The sequence below is a fragment of the Desmodus rotundus genome, chromosome 4 (genome assembly GCF_022682495.2).
Source record: "Desmodus rotundus isolate HL8 chromosome 4, HLdesRot8A.1, whole genome shotgun sequence".
Classification (NCBI taxonomy): domain Eukaryota; kingdom Metazoa; phylum Chordata; class Mammalia; order Chiroptera; family Phyllostomidae; genus Desmodus; species Desmodus rotundus.
The window spans coordinates 174,077,015-174,098,740 of NC_071390.1; the positions used below are offsets into that span (position 1 = coordinate 174,077,015).

Below are 21,726 nucleotides of genomic sequence, written 5' to 3' on the forward strand. Positions count from 1 at the left end.
AGTCCTGGGCTTTGACTGGCTTGCAGCAACGAGATGGAATTTGTCATTGTTTCCTTCGGGGAGGGATAAGTGTGCTCTTTGTTTGGAAAGAAGATACGAGATAGATATTTAATGGCCAGAATAGTAAACCGTAACAGGTGCTTTTTAGTGTTTACTGATGTCTACGTGCTGCCTACCATTTCCCAGCCTCTCCTGTAGTTCAGGTGACCACATGCCTGATTTCTGGCCAGTGGGATGTGAGCAGAAGTTATCTAGGGTTAATTCTAAGCTGAGGTGGTGAGAAACTGGTATACCCACTTTGTACTCTTTCTCTCGACCTCATCCATGTGACAGGAAGCAAAAGATGCAGAGGTGCTTGAGTCCCATAGTAGAAGGAACCCTGAAAGCTGAAGCATCTCTCAGAGGATCAGACATTGTTGAATAACATATAAACTGACATTGTGTCCCCCTACTGAGTTTGGGGGGGGGTATTTGCCACAGATAGCTAATGTCAATGACTCTAATACAGATAGCTACCTTAAAAGATTCTTGGAAGACTAAGTTATAGGTAAGGAATGCAGAATAGGTCTCATACAATAAATGCTTGAACATGGTGGTTATTTTTATACTAACCATAAATTCCAACTTTTTTGCTCTAGCAAAACTAATCTAGATAAATGCCATTTGTGAGTACTTCTATAAATTCAAGATTTATAAATTGTGTGCTAATGGGCTAAGTAAATTGGAAACCGTGGGAAGCTTGGTAACAGAAATAAATGTAGAAAACAAAATTTATTACCCATCTATAAAAATACACGCATTTATTAAGAAAATTGTCCAGTGGGTTACTGTCAGATTTTACAAGCAACCTGCAAAACGAGGGATAAAGGGAGTTATAAACTTCAAGGCACCAGTTAAGTATTCTCCTTAGCATTTAACTAGCACACGCTCCACTTACCCAAATATTGGTTTTACTGTGTGTACAGAAGAAAGCCGTGGTCTTGACATTGACTGTTCCAGGCTGCTCCTCAGCACAAAGGGGGTAAACATCTCATTAATGCTAGTCGAGTGCTAACATTTCTAAAAATTGCTCTCCACACAGACCATGTGTTTTTCCTACTGACTTTGAACTGCTCTAAGCAGAGGTACAAAAGGTTCTAGTTCACACATTTTGTTTCTACCTCAGGCATTTTGAGCCCTTCCCACTAGAAATGTGGCTTTCTTCATTTCACAAACTCTTTCAAAAGGGTCAGACCCCTTTCTCGTCTACCATTTTAAAACAACAATGATGATAATTGCAAACATTCTTTGAGCATGAACTGTGTAGTAGGCAGCCTTTTATGTGCTGTATAAGTATATTAACTCATTTTATTTTTTTCAACAATCCCGTGAGGTAGACACTAACATTATCCTCATTTTCCTGGGGGGGAACCTAAAGCACAGAGAGGTTAAGGGTCTAGCTCAAGGTCACATGGCCTGTAAGTACCTGAACACTGAAATGGTGGTTAAAACATATTCTCCATGCCAAATGAAGAGAATATGCTTACACTGTGTATTTTCCTTATCGTCCATTGCATTTGAGATGATTAAAGATTACTTCTGAAACACACGCTTAACTCGTGGACAGCAGGTTGTTTTTCTTGGAAAACATGCACTTCCCCTTTCTGAATACAATTATAGAGTTTGAACATTTTTCATTTTTAAGCTTTGTGTTGTTATAGTTGACTTTATTTCTTCTCCTTTGCATGCATAAATCAGCCAAGTTCCAAATTATATCCTGAAACCCAGGTGGCTTCATCTGGATTGTATCATACAGCCTCTTCTGAATTCTTTCAAACATGTGAAGACATCGAGGAAGAGGCCAAAGGAGAAATGAACCTAGTTGGAAACTTCATCCTCCTTTTGGAAAATGTTATTAAATACATAAAAATATCAAATCACTATGTCACACACCTGAAACTAATATAATATTGTATGTCAACTATAGTTCAATTAAAACATGGCAATTGGATTCAAATAAAATTGTCTTTATTGAGAATGGCAGGAAATAATCCAAACCAAACTTCAAAGTGAAGTCACTCAGAAGGTGATGACATTCCTTTAATTTGTCAGATGGTACAAAGATGCCTACTGCATGCTGCTCATTGCTCTTGGGTATCAGGGACATGAGGGGCAGAAGCCATAATTTTGAGTTGGCAGTCTCTGGCTCACTTTTCTCGGATTTTGGTCATGGTGAGCAAATCTGAAGGTCCCTTTTTACTTTCTCGGGAATTTAGGGTAACAAATCAATGTATTGAAAACAGTCAAAATGAGAAAAGGAGACAGCCTATTTGTAGATCACTGGATCATAGATTTGGAAGAAGACTCGAGAGTGTTCTCATTCACTCTCTCACCCTATTCATGATGTCTCCGCACAGCCTGGGCAGGTGGCTACTCCAGTCCTGCTTGCCGGCTCCCAGGGATAAAAGGAGCCACAGCTTCACAAAACACAGAAGAATTTTCTGAGCAACAGCGAGTGTTCCTGCTCCATTCTCCACACGTAAGAACCTTTACAATATCTGAAGGCAATGCTTAGACTTCCTCCTCCCTCACCACTCCGTCTTCCTTTTTCCAAGTTCAATGTATCTGGCTCTTTCAACTGTTCTTCATGCAACGTGATTTCAATTAGATTGCCATCTTGCTTGGTTGCCCTCCAGTGAACCACTATTCAGTTCATCGCTAAACGACACATGAGCACTGGGGCGAGGTTGCTGAAAAGTCAACCGTTTGAATTACAGTCTCAACTCTGCTATTGGCTTTAAGAAGTCATTTTCCAACTCTTGGCCTCTCTATGTATGGCCCACCTATATCACAGCATTTTGAGGAGCCTCGCTTGTCTTTGGAGTCTCTTCTCTCTGCAGGATTCTCCTTGATGAGTTGCCATTCACCAACTCATGAAATCTATGGAACCAGTCTAACTCCCCTGCTCCCCCTCACCTCGCTCTAGCATCATTCTTACTTTCCTAATGTGTGTTGGAATTCACTTCTAGAGATAGCCCATTTCTGTCAAGTTTAATGGTTCTAAAGCAAAGGTATTTTCCCTCAAACCCACTTTCCCTGAGTTGTCTAATTCTGTCATTAACCCCATAGTCCTCTCATTCTCAGGATTTTAAACATCATTTATTTTTTGCTCCCTCTTCTACTTCCCCAAAACTTTCTACTATTAAATCCTGATGGTCCTCCCACCCTTTTTTTAAAAAAAAATCATGTCTCTAAAATCTGTCATGCTGGGGCACTTATGTTATCACAATTTATTTATCGCAGCATCTCCCCAGACTGTTTTTGGAAATATATTCTGGAATGTTCCCTGGAAAGAGAATAAGTGTCTAATAGTAACTAATTTTGGATGATACTAGTTACATATGGCACTTTTAATCTTAGCCTGCTTGGGCTGCCATAACAAAAGACCATAAACGGGTGGCTTAAGCAACAGACAGATACTTTCTCACAGTCTTGGAGTCTCGGATGTCCGAGGTCGGGATGGTCAAGTTGTGGTGAAAGCTTCCTTCCTGGCTTTTAGATGACTGCCTTCTCACTGTGTCCTCACCTGGTGAGAAAGAGAGAGCTTGGGTCTCTCCTCCCCTTCTTAAAGACTCTAATTCCATCACTTTCATGACCTTGTCGATGCATTATTCTCTCCCAAAGGCCCCATCTCCAAATACAATCACACTGGGGCAAGGGCTCCAACATATGAATTCTGAGGTGACATAATTCAGTTCATAGCAATCTCCAAGAAGGGTATATCCTTTAGCTATTTCTATGTTTAAAAAACAAAACTTAGTGGTTTAAAACAGCCATTATTTATTATTTCTCATGAATCTGCAGGTTGACTGGGTGATACCATTGATCTTGGCTGTGCTGGGCTAGGCAGTTTTTTTGGTCTTGGCAATGGATGACTCACATGTCATGTAGTTTGCTGGCTGTTGCCTGATCTAGGATGGCCTTAGCTGGAGCAACTGACTCTGTGCCCTGTATAATATCTCATTCTCCATAAGGGGAATCTAGACGTGTCCTCAGGCATTTGTAAGAGTTCAAAAGAAGAAGTGGAAATATTCAACTGCTGTTTTTAAGTTTTTGTTTGCATCAAGTTTGCTATAGACCCATTGGCCAAAACAAGTCACGTGCTCAAGCCCTGGGTCAGTATGAGACACAAGAGACATGGACACACAAAATTATGAGAAAGCTGTACTGTGGGTGCAATCAATCTTCCACTAAGGGGTAAAAATATTCTGTTTTCCAAAGGAATACTTGATTCAAAGAATTCTTATTTTGAGGCACAAATATGATACAAATATTGTGCAAAGCACATTCAGGGAGTGACTGTTCTAAGGTAATGACACTTGTGGGGAGGGGGAGAAGGCTTCTATTCCTCTGCTCACATCTCACCTTCAGCCCAGAGGAGAGAAAAAGATAATGCTACTGCCTTCCCTTTCCATAGTCTTCCTCTCTTTGTCTAGTTGTCCTCTAATGGAGAAAGAGTTATAATCTGCTTGGTCCAAGACTGAACTTTACTGGCCACAGTTTCACTAGTGGGTGGAGATACAGCCTTAACAGCTTGTAACTTTTCTGACTGAGGTTCTTCTGATTTTAGGTAGACCCATCTCCTAAGGTCCGGGCAAGGACAATTCTCTTGTCTACCCTTTCACTTCCAGGGCCCAGGTGAGGTGCATGACTTTCAATTTCTGTGTAGTAACAGGCAAGTCACCACCTCACATAGTGGGCCATGTCACCATTTTTTTAGATTTTTGGTCCATATAGTTGATTAGGTAATTGGGCTCAATGTTGACTTTGTGAATTTGGGGTTGGGAATGGGGAATAGCAAATACCACTTCACATGGAGCTGTAAACCTGTGCTTCCACACTAAGATGCGGAATAACCAAATCAACAAACAACAAATGCCGGTGAGGTTGTGGAGAAAAGGGAACCCTAGTATATTGTTGGTGAGAATGCAGACTGGTGAGGCCACTGTGGAAAACAGTATGGAATTTCCTTAGAAAATTAAAAAGGGAGCTATCTTTTGACCTGGCAATTCCACTGCTGGGATTATACCCTAAGAACCCGGAAACACCAATTCAAAAAACCTATGCACCCCAATGTTCATAGCAGCACCATTTATGATAGCCAAGTGTTGGAAGCAACTTAAGTGCCCATCAGTAAATGAGTGGATAAAAAAATATGGTACATTTACACAATGGAATACTATGCATCAGAAAGAAAGAAGGAGCTCCTACCCTTTGCAACAGCATGGATGAAACTGGAGAGCATTTTGCTAAGTGAAATAGGCCAGGCAGTGAAAGACAAACACCATATGATCTCACCTATAAAAGGAACCTAATCAACAAAACAAAAAAGCTAGCAAAATATAACCAGAGACACTGAAATAAAAAACAAACTGACAATAACCAGAGGGGAGGGGGGAGAGGGATAAAGGGGGAAAATAGGAGAAGGCTGATCAAGGAACATGTATAAAGGACACATGGACAAAGCCAAAGGGGGTAGGATCGAGGGTGGGAGGCAGAGATGAGTGGGGTGTGTGTGGGGGGGAATGGTGGGGAGAAAATGGAGACAACTGTACTTGAACAACAATAAAATAAAATACATACATACATACATACATACATACATACATATTAAATAAAGGGGGGGAAAAGAGAAAAGATTCTTCAAAACTATTATGCATCCCTCTGTCCCCCAGTCTGCTACTAATTCTTGCATGCATGGCTCTCTTGGCAGGAAAAATCCCTGCCTACAAGGACACTCAATGCTTTCAAGCTGCAGTCTATTATGTTACTCATAGGGTACTTATCACTCTTTCTTTTATGCTATCATTTTTTATGTGAGTGTCTGTTTTCATTCTCAAGTTTAAGTTTCGCAAAGACTGGGATCATGTCTTAACCTTTGTTGTAACTTTCTATTATCCATGGTGCTTCATAGAATAACTTGTTTTTATGAACATACTAAAACAATTGCCAAATGAAACCACACAAGGATAAAACTATTTGAAAATTTATGTTGTGAAAATGTGTTCAGAGTTATGAAGCAAATTAAAGTATTCATGCATGACTTAATCCATTTTCAAATAGTCGTGAAGAGCTACCAGATATAATGCTGGGAACCTCATATTATCAGATTGTGGATCCTAACAAGAAAAGGGGTAGACTTGTGAATCTAAAAGTATTACATTTGGATGGTCATTTATTGTCAGGATAAAAAAGAAAAATGGGGAGGAAGTCAAGAAAACATTTTTGCTTGCATTTGGCTTCAGGGATAGAGAGAATCCCTTGCTCAACTTTTATTTCGCTTCATGGATAAACTTGTGCCTGATTGTGAAGTGTGATTCTTCCGATTCATAGAAGGTCAAAATAAAATGTTAAGTGATAAATCTTCAAATTTATTTTAGAACTGGCCAGAACTTGAAATAATATATTTTCATCAATAATAGTGGTTCTTTAAATTTGCAGTGTGGTACATCTGCCACTAAGATATTCATTCTTCAGGTTTATTCTTCAAACCAAAGTACGAGGCTGGAAGAAAGCTAATAGTATAATAATATAATGCATATTGTACTGCATATACTTTAGTGTTATCAAAGCTAATAATAATTATTCCATGAATGCATAGGGTCTCTTTGGGTAACTTTTACTCTTGAGACTTGACTTACAAACACAAATGTAACTGGATGGATTGGTCGAGAAATAGAGATTTAATGCAGCCTTTGTGAAGAGATGGAGGAGAAGAACACATCACACACTCAAAAGCAAAATTTAATCCCAATTTGTGGGCTGCTGTGGAGTGTCCCCTTCTTTCAAATTTATACGTTGAAACCCTAACTGCAAGGTGACGGTGTTTGGAGATGGAGCCTTTAGGAGGTAATTAGGTTTAGATGAAGTCAGGAGGGTAGGACTCTCATGATGGGACTAGTACCCTCATAGAGACACCAGAGAGCTTGCTTCTTTCTCTCTTTCTACCATGTGAGGACACAGAGGGAAGGTGGTCATCTACAAGCCAGTAAGAGCTGTGTCACTGGGGAAGCAAGTTGGCCAGAGCCTTGATCATGGACTTCCTACTCCAGAACGTTGAGAAATAAATTTCTGTTGTTTAATCCACAGAGTTTATGGCATTTTGTTATGGTAGACCAAATCATAAAATAGGGGTGCTATCATTTCCTACTGATACTTTATTATGAAACCTAGCAATTCTGTTCCTAGGTTATTTACCCAAGACAAATGGAAAAAAATAGATATATAAGAAGTTAATATCAAAATATTCATAGCAACCTATTTCATGATATCCAATAACTGGAAACAAAATATCCATGTATAAGTGAGTGAATAAACAATTTGAAGTTTATCCATATAATAGAATACTAGTCAGCAATAAAACTGGAAACAACCCAAGTGCCCATCAATAGGTGAGTGAATAAACCAATCGTGGCCCATTTATACAATGGAATACCACTCACACACAAAGGAAGGATGAAGGGCTGATATATGTCACAACATGAATGAATCTCAAAAACACTATGCCAGATACAAAAGAGAATATACCGTGGGATTCCATTTACAAGAAATTCTAAAGCAGGCAAACCAATCTATGGTGACAAAGCAGACCTGTAGTTTCCTGGACTGGGGGCCATGTGGGGACTGAAAGCAAAGGGGCTACAGGGAAGAGCTCCAGAGAAATTTGGGGAGTATTAAGAACATTCTGTATCTTGATAGAGGTCGTGGTTACAATGATAAACAGTTGTCACAATTTGCTGAATCATTCACATAAAATGGTTGCATTTTATTATATGCAAATTCTACCTAAATAAAGTTGATTTAAAAATACAAAAATGATTTCTGCAATTATTCTGAGAGTTTTGACTCTTCCCTTCAGCTTACATATCCTCTTTAGAAAATTGAATGCTGCCAACAGTAGTAAGGCAAACATTATGGCTATTGATTGATGTTCACACAAGCCTCGTGTTGTCTGCAGTTCACTGTGCCATAGATATATGCCCGATAAATGTTAGAGAGTCTTGAAATGTACTGTGATTTGGTGCTTGTTTTGAGTTATTATCTGTAAGCTGACCTTACTTTTATATAATTATTGCCATTTGTTCATTTATCTAAGCACAAGGCTCTAAACTAAAACTCGCACAACTTTGGTTGGCTTCAGCCACCATATCTTTGGGACAATTTCCTTCATCCACCTTCACCATCTTTTCATTAACCCTTCCATAGTCCTGGATTTAAATGCCATGTGATCATTAAAGTCCAGCTTGGAAGTGACCATGCACCAGCTTAAGCAAGAACTGGTCATGAAATTTTCCCAACTCTAAGCTGCAAACATAACTCAAGGGATGGGGACTGGCATCTGGTGACCAGCTGTTCAGGCACTAAAAAAAACCAGACTTTAAAAGTCTTCCAGATGAAACAAAGTATGCGGGTGGCATCATTTAACTCAATGACATGACTCATCTGCTTCAGAAACCAGGTCCACAAGAGTTTTCCATTCGAGCTGTTAAAATGCCAAGGGAGAAAGTGGCTGATGATGGGCACGGAGGACCTGGTTCAGTGTTTTTAGCAGGACCCACGTCCCGCAGCTGGAAAAAACCCACACTGTTACTGAGTCCAGCTGCACGCTAGGCCTGAGGTGGGGCTGTGTTGAAAGTTGTCAACAGCAGAGTTCCTCCAGGCCACACTTCTTGGCCAACTCTGATGCCACCAGCTCTCCTGGCTTTTGCTCAATGCCTCAGATCCAGCTCTCCACGCAGCCCTGTGGGTTGGGGGCAGAGCCTGGAGCCACCAGGGCTGGGATGCTTTCCAAGAAATGGTTTCCAGGTATTTGGCTCACTCCTTTCAAAAACTCCTTGTTATACCCCACTGCTATCTTCAGGGCAGCATCTTTGAATAGAAGGATCATAGAGTTTTTTTTTAACCATCAAGGTTTTTCAAAAACTGAGGCTCAGAGCTAGTAGATGATATTCCCAATGGCAGCAGCTGATGTCAGGGTAAGAACCCATGGTCTAGGTTCCAAACTTCCCTCCGAAGTTCATTAACCTACACACAAATTCACCAGTATGCCTACATTACCCCAAGGTGTGCTTTGAAGGGTTTCAGAGGAAAGGTGTCTGATCCAAAAATATCTCCTCGAAATGTTGTTTGGGTGTCTTCCTTTTCAATTGCATAATCATAATTTGTGAGACACTCGGGAAGGATTTCCTGAGCCTCCTAGTCCAGGTCAGAACCTTTCACTATCACCCTGAGCCATTAGCTCCTGTAGTGTCCTGTCTGCTAACTGTTGACATCCCACTCCAGTGAAGACAGGTTAGTTATACTCAGCCTTGTTCATGGAAGACAAGCCTGTCTCACACTACTGAGTCACTCGCTACGCACTGAACTAATTAAGTGGTCATTCTATCAGTCTTTTGTGCTTCAGCAGAAATGAGCTTAATACAACAGTTACCTTTCTAATAATAGGTGAAAACTAGCCTAAGTGCAGGAGAGTATTATTTGGAGGAAGGAGAGGGGGAGGGAGCAGGCTTAACGTTTAAGCAGGAGTTCCGGTTTGAACACCAGGGCTTTTGTGCACTTGTGTAACCTTTGCAGAACACCGAGGCTTTCTGAGTCTCAGGTTCTTTCTTCTCCGAAGAGAAGCATCCATTACCCTACGTAAGTTATTTGAAGAATTAAATGAGATAATACACGTGTAATTTAAAACGAGCTATATATTGCCCCTTGTACCATACATATTAAGAACTAACAGTGTGACTCACCATTCTAAACAGTCTAAAATAACGTTGTGCATGGTAATCACAGGATGGTCCGCAGAATTCCAAGATGATCTCCCAGCCTCCTAAAGGTGTCCCACCTTGTGATAATTGTGATTTATAATAAGAAACATACGGGGTCTGGCACAAATAACGCCCCTTTTTATTACAAAATCAATAACGTGTAATTCTGTAACATAACAGTATCACATTCAACCACACCATATGACATTTTAGGTGAAATGTTCAAATTAAAGCTATAAATTATTACACCCATATTATTCCCCTACCAACCACACTCAGGCAGGTGTTGCTTCTGCCGGACCCTGTATATTTGGTCTTTGTCCCCCTTTCTAGCACAGAACTCCTAAAACTCTTGGAAATTTCTAAGTGATGTAAGTGATAAAGGTGTCTTGGTATTCAAAACAAACCTCTTTCAACCACTCCTGAGTTTATGTTAACGAGCCTCTAACCCCAGCATCGTTCAAGGCTCAACTACATATTTTTATGTACATGTACATCGATACAGATATGGATATCTTTCAGTTTGATTTCTCTAGAGAACCCTGACTGATACACAGGGGTCAAGAGAAATAATGGTGCATTTGAAGCATTAATAAATGTTTGTTATTATTTTAAATTTGTATCTGCCCATGTAGCAGTAAAACAGATGGAGGGATGTAGGTTGGGAAGAGTTTATTTTGGATCCCACATTTCATCCTCTTATTTGGTCACATCTGTTGGTGATGTGCTTAAGTCTTTTTCCTATTCCAAGGGTGGGAGGTGGTGGAGATCCAGCAGGTTTCAATGATTACAGATGATGGGGATTATTATCATTGACATAAGCAATCAAATTGGGGATCAAGTTATAATCACTCCGTGAAGGGACTCTCAAAGCAGTTGCTGGGGGAAGGGCAGGAAGGAAGCCCTTCTCCTGAAATCCTACCAGGACCATAATAATGATGGTGCTGGTGTTTCCCTTTGAAGTCCTATTTCCGATCATCCACATCTGCCTTCCAATGGGCTTGTCAACAACAGCTTTTGCAAACTGAAGAAACCAAGGGTTGGTTGACAGCTCTGGATGTGGACAGAAGAAACACTCATGTAGGAGGAGACTGGATGTGCACAGATGGAAAAATAGCAGCAATCTTGTGTGTTTGTATAGTTTCTGCAGCATATGAAGTGCTTTCGTTTCCATTACCTCATCTGAATTTTACAAGTAGAGTATTGCTATTCTTATTTGAACATGAAGGCACGGAGGCGCTAAGACTTGGGGTATCTCAGTGCAAACTTTCCCAGCAGGCCAAAGGCAAAGCCCAGATCTGTCTGACTTGGGGAACAGTCCCTTTTCATCTGCAAGAGCCATCTTGCCGTGCTAATGGCACATTTTGCATGCTACAGGATGCAAAAGTCACTGACATCCAGGGGTAACAGGAACTCTTCTTTGATCTTCCCTCCTTCGGTGAGTGGAGCCACCTAATAATTAGAGAGAAATTCTTGGAACAGGGGACCCTTCAATGTTGGAGCCGTTGTAAGGTGACTCAGGATAGGAAGGAGGGGAGTGGAGTTGGCAGGGAGGATGAGGACCAGCAAATGCATAATGAGGCTAAGTTTATTCATGCTCAAGCAATGATGTCAGTTATGATAGGAGCAGGATTATGAATTTTTAATGTAGACCAGACAAGAATTTTCAGAAAATTAATCTTCTTGGTGATGATATACACTTAATTTTTTATATCTCAGAGAGGTTTAAACTCCAATGATTTCAGGGGCTGGGAAAGTAAGATAAGTGAGTGAGCTGACTGTGTATAGGATAGTGAAGAATCAAGGCTACACTGGGGAACTGGGGAGTCCAGCCAAACAAGACACCTGAAAGCCAAGTTTTTAAGGACACCAGTTTTCTATCTCTATCTCTAGAACCAAATGCTTAGATCCTCTTCAGTAATAAAGAAAGAGCCCATGTTCACTCTCCCTGGGGAAACTGGTAGAGCACCAGCTGGAGCTCAACTCTCCCCTCTAAGTGAGAAAGGGAGACAAGCCTATGACATTGAGTGGATGCCTTTGTTGCAGAATTCTGTCCAACAGAAAAAGGAATCTAAGGGGACTGAGGCCTAAGTAGTGAAAACTCATCACCTCTCTGGTCTCAAAGCGTGAAGAGGCTTAACCAGACCAAAAGCTCAACTCCTGATTCTTCCCCTTCCCTTCCAGTAAGTACCCCCCGACCACTCATCTCCAAATGTGTACAACTTTATACAATTTCTGAAACTTTTTTTAGAGTTTAAACTTTTATTGATGTCAGTGTCCACTCAGTTTTGGGAATGGTAGTAGAGACAGTGTCCTAAGTAGGTCACTGACATGCTCCTTCTCTTCTGGCTTGAATTGTGTCCCCCCAAATTTATGTCCAATGTGACCTTTTTGAGAAATAGGGTCTTTGCAAATGTACTTAAGCCAAGGATCTTGAGAGGAAGAGATCATACTGGATTATTCAGATGAGCTCTAAATCCAATAACAAGTGTCCTTATAAAAGACAAACAGAGGAGAGACATACAGGAAGAGGAGGAGGAGGTCATGGAAGCAGAGATTGGAATGATGTGGCCATGAGTCAAGGAATCCCTGGAGCCACCAGAAGCTAGAATAGGCAAGGAATGGGTTGTCCCTAGAATCTTCAGAAAGAGCCTGGTCCTGCTGATGCCTTGATCTTGGATTTCTAGCCTCCAGAACCGTGAGAGAATAAGTGTCTGTTGTTTTAAGCCCCCCAGGTTGTGGTAATTTTTCATGGTCATCACAGCAGCAGCCTCAGTCTCTCTGTGGATGCCTAGGGAGTGGTAGGCATCACCGACCTGCTGGATGATGAGCCAGGTAAAAGATCTGTGAGATGAATTCTCTCCCAAACCATCTGTGTTCAAATACTAACTCCACTGCTTTCTAGTGGGCTCCAGTTTCCCCATCCTCAAAAGGAGAACAGAAGCAGGACCTGCCTCCTCGAAGGGGTCCAGAGAGGCCAGGGAATGCTGCCGCGACAAACAACCCCAGATATGGGTGTTTACAACCACTGATATGGATATCTCTGACAGTCCATCCTCACAGTGGGGTGGCTGGGGGCCCAGCTCAGTCTTGTCAGAAGTTCATTATTATAATTACCTACCTTGTTGCTACAGTGTAAAATTAAAAAAAAAGACCTCTAGTTATTATCATCCATGTGACCTTGACAAGCACACTTGGTCTCTCTGAACTTCAGTTCCTGCATTATGAAGATAGAGATGGTATTGTAGGATTGAGGCAAGGAGACTGTTTCTTAATGGATCAGTGGGCATCTCCACATTGCTGGTACCTATGACAGAAGGAAAAGAGGGCTCTGGGGGGTCTGGCAATCAAAGGCTCACCCTGGAGGGCATACACATTGCTTTTGCTTACAACTGATTGGTCAGAACCAGCCACATGACCTGCCCAACCACAGGGGTTCAGGAGGTGCCAGTAAGGTGGAGAGCTGGAAACATTTGTCAAGCATAATAAATGACTAATTCATAGGGCTATTTTGAGGATAAAATGAGTCAATACCTATACAACCTTTAGAAGAATACCTGATACAGAGTAAGTGCTCAAAGGCATTTATCAGATGATCTGTCTTTGCCAGAGGACACTCCTGTGGGGCCGAAAGGACAGGGGCTGGCTGGCTGTGCAAAGGAAGAACAGCAGTCAGTTCCAGCACCACTTCCCCTGTGTCTGTTCCCCTGAGGCTGTGCTATGAGGCTCACAAGTGTGGGCCCTTTGCCATGTCCTCTCCTTTCTATGCCCTAGTGTCTTCTCCCAGTGCAATGAGAGTTAGGAAACATGTGCCCGACCAGGACCCCTCTCAAACAGGGAGCAGTCCAGAGTCCAGGTGGTGAATGATGTCCTCAAGCATCTTTGGGAGGATACAGGATTTTGAAGGAATTTGAAAGGAAGCAGCAGGATACAAATCAGAGGTCAGAGCTCTCCTCCAAGGGGCAGGAAGCCCACACGAGTGGCTCACTATTCACATCTGCACAGGTTTTCGGTGGAGCCCACGTCCAGAGAAGGCTGAACATCCAATTCCCAAGCAGAGGATGGACCACAACATCACAGGGCTGGCCTCCTGTGCTACCAGACTCGGCTGGCTCTCCAAGGTGACCTGCCCTTGGGCCAGTTTTTACTTTCAGTGAATAATCTCTTTGATTTCAAAATTGTTATTCACTGGATTCAAGTACTTGGGTTCTCAACTGTTCTTTCCCCTTAAGAATAATTTCCCTTGATTTATCTGAAGTCATGTCGATGTTGATTAAGGGACAATATCTGTGCATGTAAGTGCTGATGAGGGGAGTGAGGTGCTGATCTGAAAGACAGAAAGACTCAAGTTTGCTCTTTGAGAAGAACTGCCAGGAGAAATCCCATTGTCATTAATCAAGGGGCTGCTATGTTGACACACTGTTCTATGAGCTGGAGATTTGGCAGTGATCACAACAGCCTCTCCTATCTTTACTCTTCCCGGCAGTGGGAGAGGGAGGCTGGGAGCCACCAGCCTCTATGCAGAAGTCCATGAATTCACGTGGCATTTTGTCTACACTCCCAAGAACCGTCTGCTAAACTCAAATTTGGCTAGAAGCTTGGAATTCTTGGGAAGACATCCTGATAGGCCTAGGATAAAGCCGAAACCCCTTTGAACGTTTAAACGAGAATGATTATTTGTCTTCTCACTCATCTCGTGGCAGGCTCTGACCTAGGCGTTAGCTACAGGGATGACACACAGCATGAACCAAGTTCTGCTGTCAGGGAATGGATAGTCCAAAGGAGCGAGGCAGACCGTGAAGGGGAAGTGAACAAGACTGTCTTCCTCCAAGCCTTAGATGTGCATTTTAAAGTCAAAGTAATAAAAACAGAAGGAGAAAATGTATGCCTCCTGACATTTATACACGCACAGCGTATCCTGGTACACGTTTAACAAACAAACAAATAAACAAGACCTGGCTTTGCAGCATTTACTGATTTCTCCAGTGTTCCCCCTGGAGTTGATTTTAAGCTACCAATGTGATGTCACCAAATGTGGAGCTGGGAACAGGTGCAATAAATGCAGCTAACATGAAAAACATGGAAAATAGTAAAATGCAGTAAAATAATTAGGGTGTTAGGCATTTAGTGCATTTGTAACCTCTATTTTTAATATAATTTACTTGATTTTAAGTTGATATAATTTAATTTTCATAATGGTTGTGTTAACAATGGGCTCAGGAATGCATGGAAATGTTCAAATGAGATTTCATGAGCCAGTGCGGCTGTCACTGACACACACACATGCACATACAAGCACACACGTGCATGTGCACACACGTCCACATCTTGGGCATCGTGAGTGTGCACTGACTAAAACATCTAACTCCAATCCAGGTGCTTGTTTTTTCCTTCCCCCATTCCATGTTTAAACATCCCTTCTTCCGTAGTGAGAACCCTGGATTCCAACAACACCCACAACACATTACTCATTTGCTCAGTCCTGTTACATATCTTAAGTAGTTTTAAAATTGCTTCTCCTCCTGGCCTATGTGGCTCAGTGGACTGAGCAGCGGCCTGCAAACCAAAGGGTCACCGGTTCCATTTCCAGTCAGGGCATATGCCTGGGTTGTGGGCCAGGTCCCCAATAGGGGGTGTGTGAGAGGCAACCACACATTGATGTTTCTCTCCCTCTCTCTCTCCTCCCTTCCCCATCAGTTCTTCTCTGATGTTTGTCTCCCTCCCTTCCCCTTAGATATTTATTTATCTAAAAATAAATAAATAAAATTAAAAAAAAGTAAAATTGCTTCTCTTTTATCCCTGGGGAAAACAAACCTACTGAGAGGAATTTAGCTGTCCCCAGCCCTCAACTCAAGACTGAGGTTACAAGTGATAGACTACGTCATACGTACTTGGATTAGTTATGTACTTCCAACTGCATCAGTAAAGACTTCGTATTCATTGTGAACACTTTTGTGTTTATGTATTTTTATTTTCCATTTCAGGTTTTCTTTCCTCCATCTTGTCATTGCTGATTTAAGATTATTTTTAAAAACTGTAGAACGCGAAGGTGCTTCTGAGACTAAGATCTGTGCCAAAGACGCCCTCAGGGTAACACCCCTCACTCCTGTGTTCTCTCCTGCTGTGGTCCCCTACAGCTTCAGTGTCCTCTGCTTTGCTCTTCCTGCGGTTTTCTTTGTAAAGATAAGCAGATATCTGTTTGTTTCTGTTTGTTTCTCACTTCCTCTTTTTTAACACAAAAGATGGAGTTTTTGCATGTCACTTTCATCATTTAACATTATTTTCTAGAAACCACTCCATATCAAATCTTAAAACTCCCCCTCATTTTCTCAGCTGCATAGTACTCCACAGTATGTATATATTATAGCTATTCAGCCAATATCCTAAATTTAGACATTTAAATAATTTTCAACCTTTTAAATTGTAAATCAAGCAATGAATCTATGCATATATACTGTAATAGCTGGAAGTGTCTGTTTGGGGTAAATACCTAGATGTGGGATCACTGGGTTGCTGGATAAATGTTTTATGCTCACGTTGTTTTGTTAGGAATTGCCAAGCTTCCCTCTCTAGGACTTGTATCATTTTGCATCCCTTCCAGTATTGAATGATGGTACCTGTTCCCCTACAGCCTATCATATTTTTATACTTAAAGTATAAAAAAGACACTGCATTTGAAATCTGAGAGTCTGGTTTTTTCACCTGTGTGAGTTTAGGGAACCCCCATGCACAAGCCTCGGTTTCCTCACCTCGCAAGCAAAGGCGGGGGCTGCAGGGCTGACAAGGGAGTGGTACACAGCTTTTGAACCTGAGAAGGAGTGTGCAAATATTCCTTTCTTATACTGTGCATTTGCTTGCTTTATGTTGATCCTGACTAAGATTAATTCTTCAGAAACAAGAATTCTGGCAACTCAACATTCCAAGTAGACAGGAATCTCCTTGCTTGTGATTTTACTGAATGCGAACCATGTGGCTGCCAGGTAAAAAATATATAAAACAGTTAAATCTGAATTTCAGACGAACAACAAATAATTTTCTTAGTAAGTAGATTCAACTATTGCACAGGGCATAGTCATACTAAAAACATATATTATATTTAACCTGAAATTCAACTGGGTGGTGTGTATTTTTATTGGTTAAATCTGGCAATGATGGGGATGAGAGAACAAAGATTTCTAAGTGAAATGTCATGTTCTTGGTCCAAGATGATTTAAAATAAAAATTCAATGTCCATCGATGAATGACTGGATAAGCAAGGTGGTAAATCCATGCCACGGAATATTACTCAGCTTTAAAAAGTAATAAAATTTGCATACATGCTACAGCATGGATGAATTTGAAGATTTTATGCAAAGTGAAAGAAGCCAGACACAAAAGAATAAATACTGTGTGATTTTCGCTTGTGTGTGGTTCTTGGAATAGTCAAATCCACAGAGACAGAGGGGAGAACGATGGTTCCCTGAGGCTGGAGTGGGGGTGGGGAGTGGTTGTTGAATGGGTGCGCAGCGTCAGTTTAGGGAGATGAGGACACTCTGGAGATGGGTCGTGGTGACGGCTGCACAGCAATGCCAGTGTCCTTAATGTCACATGTGAAAATGGTGAAAATATTAAATATTACATTATGTCTATTTTACCATAATGAAAAAATACCACATTCAGGAGTGAGTTACTTTCCTTCCCTGCTTCTCAGTTGTCTTATCCCCAAATGGGGCCCTGGATTGGCGAGGAGGGATTGGAACAGGGTGTCCTGGCCTGCTTCAAAGTTGTTTACGGTCTTGTCGAAAATATGACATTCTCTCCTAGCCCCTCCCCCGTACCTGGGCTTCTAATTCAACAGGATTCAGGTACGGGCAGGCAACCTATAGTTTTAATACGTTTTCAGGTGCATTCTCAGCAGCAGGAACATTTCCTTCATCAGAAGGATCCAGACACTTTAACAAGGACTTTAGGAACTGAAATAATTAATGGCTCTCACTGAGTTTCTGCATTCATCCCAAGCTTCCTCTGTCTGGAAGAAATATCTTTAGATATTTCTGAAAAAGTTCAAAGCCATTAAAATTCAACCCAAACAGAAAGTCAAAAGGCTTAAATGAAATATGTCTAGGTTAGTTTCCTGCCCTAGAATAGCTTTTATTAATCCATTTTTTCTTTATCTTTCAGCTTTCCTCTCATATAATTTACATATACAGGGTGGGCCAAAGTAGGCTTACAGTTGTGAATACACAAAACACCCAGTTTATTCTCGTATTGTTATTTATTAATTATTATATGATTTTCCATATGAACAACTTAAGTCTACCTTTGCCCCACCCTGTATTCCCCCTGAAGTTTTCAGCTCTAACTTTGCACTTAGTCTTTGAGAAACTCTGCCCCACATAATATTGATGATTGTCTTATTTGTCCCTTTTTCAGAGAAAAAATATAATTTCAGACTAGGTGTTAACCTGTAGATTGAAGAGGATTTCAAATCGTCTTTAGAGAAAAAGTCTAGAATATCCATTAATGGGAGAAAAAAACCCCAACAAATTTATAAACTTTTAAAGTTACTTTCAAAAAAAAAATCCCTGCCTGCATTTTAGCACTAGTTGGGTTGTCTCACTGATTTGCATTAAAACGCTTAACTAAAAACCACTGCTGTGTGGGCTTCCGTGGTCCAAAATGGGTAATCAAAGCAAGCTGCCCCATCCTATACCTCTGCCTTCCTTGTTTTAGAGGCCGGAACATTGTCTGCCCTGCCTGGTCTAGAAACAAGACTAATGAGCCCAGCCTGGGAATAGAAATTCTCTCATTTATCATTGCAAAATCAGGAAGACCCATTTTTTAAGAGCTTAAGTGACTCTGGGAAAGGAAGCCCATGATATAATTGTTTATACGAGTCAGTATATATGAAATGCATTTTTTCTCAAGGATGGGTGGAGAGGGATCTGGGGAGCATTTGTAGCAGTTAAGAGTGTCAATTTTGGAGACAGATCTTGCTAAAGGCAAGCCTAGCTCTGCCTTTACTAGTTGTGCTGTTTTAATAAAACCAATCAACCTCTTTGTAAAAGGTAGGTAATAATCCTTACAATTAGCTCTGCAGCTGATGCCAGAAATACAAAAGGTCAATAATAATCCCTCCTTTCAATAATAATAATACCACCACCAACTATTATTTTAACAAGTCCTTCTGTAGGTAGCCCCTACTCTGTACCAGGTGCTGTCTGAAGTGCTTCGCACATTTTTTAATAATCTAATTGTCCTTACAGGCCTGTGAGGAAAGTTCAGCTCTCATGACTATCGCACAGATGAGGAAACTGAGGCATCGTATGAGGATTAAGTAGTGTCACTAGAGGGGAAGCTCCGAGAAGGTAAAGTCTTTTGTTCTTCGTTTTCTTCACTGCTGTGGCCCTAGTCCTGATACTCATGCCTGGTTCCTTAGCAGAGGCTTGATAAAGCTCACTGAGGAAATCATGCTTCAACAGCCTTTGAAATTCTTGCCATAAATTAAGTGCCCAATAATTGGTTAGCCCCATCCATCCAGATGTCTACCAGGCTCTGGTTATCTGGTATTCATTGAGTGGTTACTGTACGCCATGCATAATGCTAACTGGTTTTGCCTTTATTACATCATTTAATTCTCACTGTGATTCTGTGCAAGTGGTGTCATTATTTCTCCCATTTTGCAGATGTGAACTCTGAGGCCCAGAGAGATTCTTACTTGTCCAAGATCACACTCTTAATAAGAGGCACAGCCAGGACTCAAAAGCAGGTCTGTCTGACGTCAGAGTTCATGGTCTTCATTACTAGGCATTAATGTTACACCAAGTTCTAATCTTTGAGATTTAAAAGATAAAACAAAACCCAAGAGACAAAGGTAGCTAAGGATTTATGGGAGGAAATCTTTAGCTACTTTTAAATTCGGAGTATATTCTCTTCTCTTTTTCTTCTCTCAGCTCTGACTTCAGTACCCTGTGCAAATGCCCTTCTGTGACTACACTCATCCCTGGCACAATGTCTAAAATCCTTAGCATGGCATTCCAGGCACAACTCACCGGCATGCCGGTGGTGGTCAGTAGGTATTTGTTGCATGAAGGGACCTATTCACTCAGGAAAGTGATTCCTTGGTTTCCTCACAGGCAGCCATGATGAAGTTATATTGGCTTCCAATGTACTGCATTCTCCTTGCACCCCTCAGGGTGACCAGGACTGGGCCTCGAGGACAGCAGGCTTGTATTAGCATTTGTGAAAGAATGACAAATTTGTAAACTCTCAATGTTCAAACGTGTTCTGACACTAATCATGTTTGTTTATTTACTTAGTATTTATTAAAGCAATGTGTTTCAGATTCTATGCTTCATGGTAGAAAAATGGATGAATAAAATATTATTCTTATAATCTACTTGTGTAGAGCCATTGTGAGGAAGAGTTGACTAAATAATAAACTTAAAAAAACTACAAAATAAACTTCAAAAACTTAAAAAGCCCTAAAAGAGAGGCATGCATATACTGTGAGTGTTTCCAGCAATTCAGTTGTTATTTCCTCACGAAACTTTCCTTTAACTGTGTTTGTGAAGCACTTTCTGGACAAAATCTCCTTACTTTGCAGAATGGTTGACTCTAGACCGTCCAGAGAGCATCCAGCTTCTGCGCTCTGCTGGTTCTGTTTGCAATCACACCAAGGAGGGAAATCACAACAGGATTCAACATTTGGGTGAAAAATCTTTTAGATATTAAAATACATTTTTCCCGTCTGAGCACACAACCATTTATCCAAGTTTCTCTCTATCTGTCTGCCCATCTCTCCACCCATCTACCTACACCTACATCCCTTTATGCATGCATGCATCCGTCCATCCATTTTATAAACCAGGAGACCAAAGCCAGGGAAGATGAACAGTGCTTGGCATATAGTAAACATAATAATCATTGGCTATTTTTATTATTATCTTAATCAGTCAACCTCTACCAAGTACAGTGGATTACTCTGTTATGCCCTGAGGGTGCAGAAATTTGCCCAAAGCTGGAGAGTCAAGGACATGTAAAAACTTACTGATAGTAAAGTACAGCAAGGAGAGGCACTTGCTCTTAATAAAGATCTTTAGAAGACCTAAGGTCGTCTACTTTTCTGAGATAATAGACTAATTTGTTTTCCAACAAGCCTAGTAGAGAAGTAAGGTTTAACAGCAAGAACGTAGGCTTTGGAGCCAGGAAGATCTATCCTCATTCTTTATAGCCCATGTGATCTTTGGCTGAGGTTATTAACCTCTGAAATAAAGACTATCATAACAACGGTAATGGAAACAGACTCTCCCTCACTGGGCTGCTGTCAAAGTCAAATGAGACAAAATAGGTAAACATGTCCTAGGGCATCATGGCAGAGAGCAGGTGCTCAATACAAGCTACCTCCCTCCTGTTAGTGTACTCATCGCATATCAGTTTGTTTCCAGAGACTTTGCACACTTGATATTTGAATCAGAGTGGAGGGTGCGGCCCCAAAAAATCACTCATGAATTCACCAGATTTAGGTATGACTGATTTTAAATACTTGCACAGATGAAAGTGTTTCCTTCTCCAAGCCAAGTTTCCAGCTCTTCTGTTAATGAGCAGTCTCAGCAGAAGTGACGGAACTTTAAGGAAGACAGCCACAGAATCTGAGCGGGACTGTTCAGCCCTCTAGAGAGACTTACCTGAAAGAGAAAACATTCATATTGTTGTGCAAAAACCTGTGCGCTTATTAACAAACCTATCGTCTTGAGAAGCTCGTAGACCTTGTAAACCCACCTTTGCAATTTTATAATTGTACTTTTGACCCTAAACAAGTCTCTTCTCCTCTCCAAGTTTTAGTTTTCCCACACATATCAAAAAGGATTTGTCTTAAAATCTAAAGGTTCCAAAGAGATGCCTCAGAGGCAACTCTGGGGCTGGTGCTAGAGGGATACAGCAGACAGGT

The 21,726-nt window shown here is 41.1% G+C and overlaps 1 protein-coding gene across 2 annotated transcripts in view; it reads right to left on the reverse strand.

Annotated features, from left to right (window-relative positions):
- The window catches only part of C1QTNF7 (C1q and TNF related 7), a 232,775-nt gene that overhangs the window by 121,597 nt on the left and 89,452 nt on the right, over positions 1 to 21,726 (reverse strand). The window contains exon 1 of one of the 2 annotated variants that reach the window (XM_024573824.3): positions 21,322 to 21,457. The exons of the other annotated variant lie outside the window; for it this stretch is intronic. The gene's annotated coding sequence lies outside the window, so the exon portion shown is untranslated. Of the gene's footprint in view, positions 1 to 21,321; positions 21,458 to 21,726 lie in introns of those variants that run through there. 2 annotated transcript variants of the gene reach the window in all.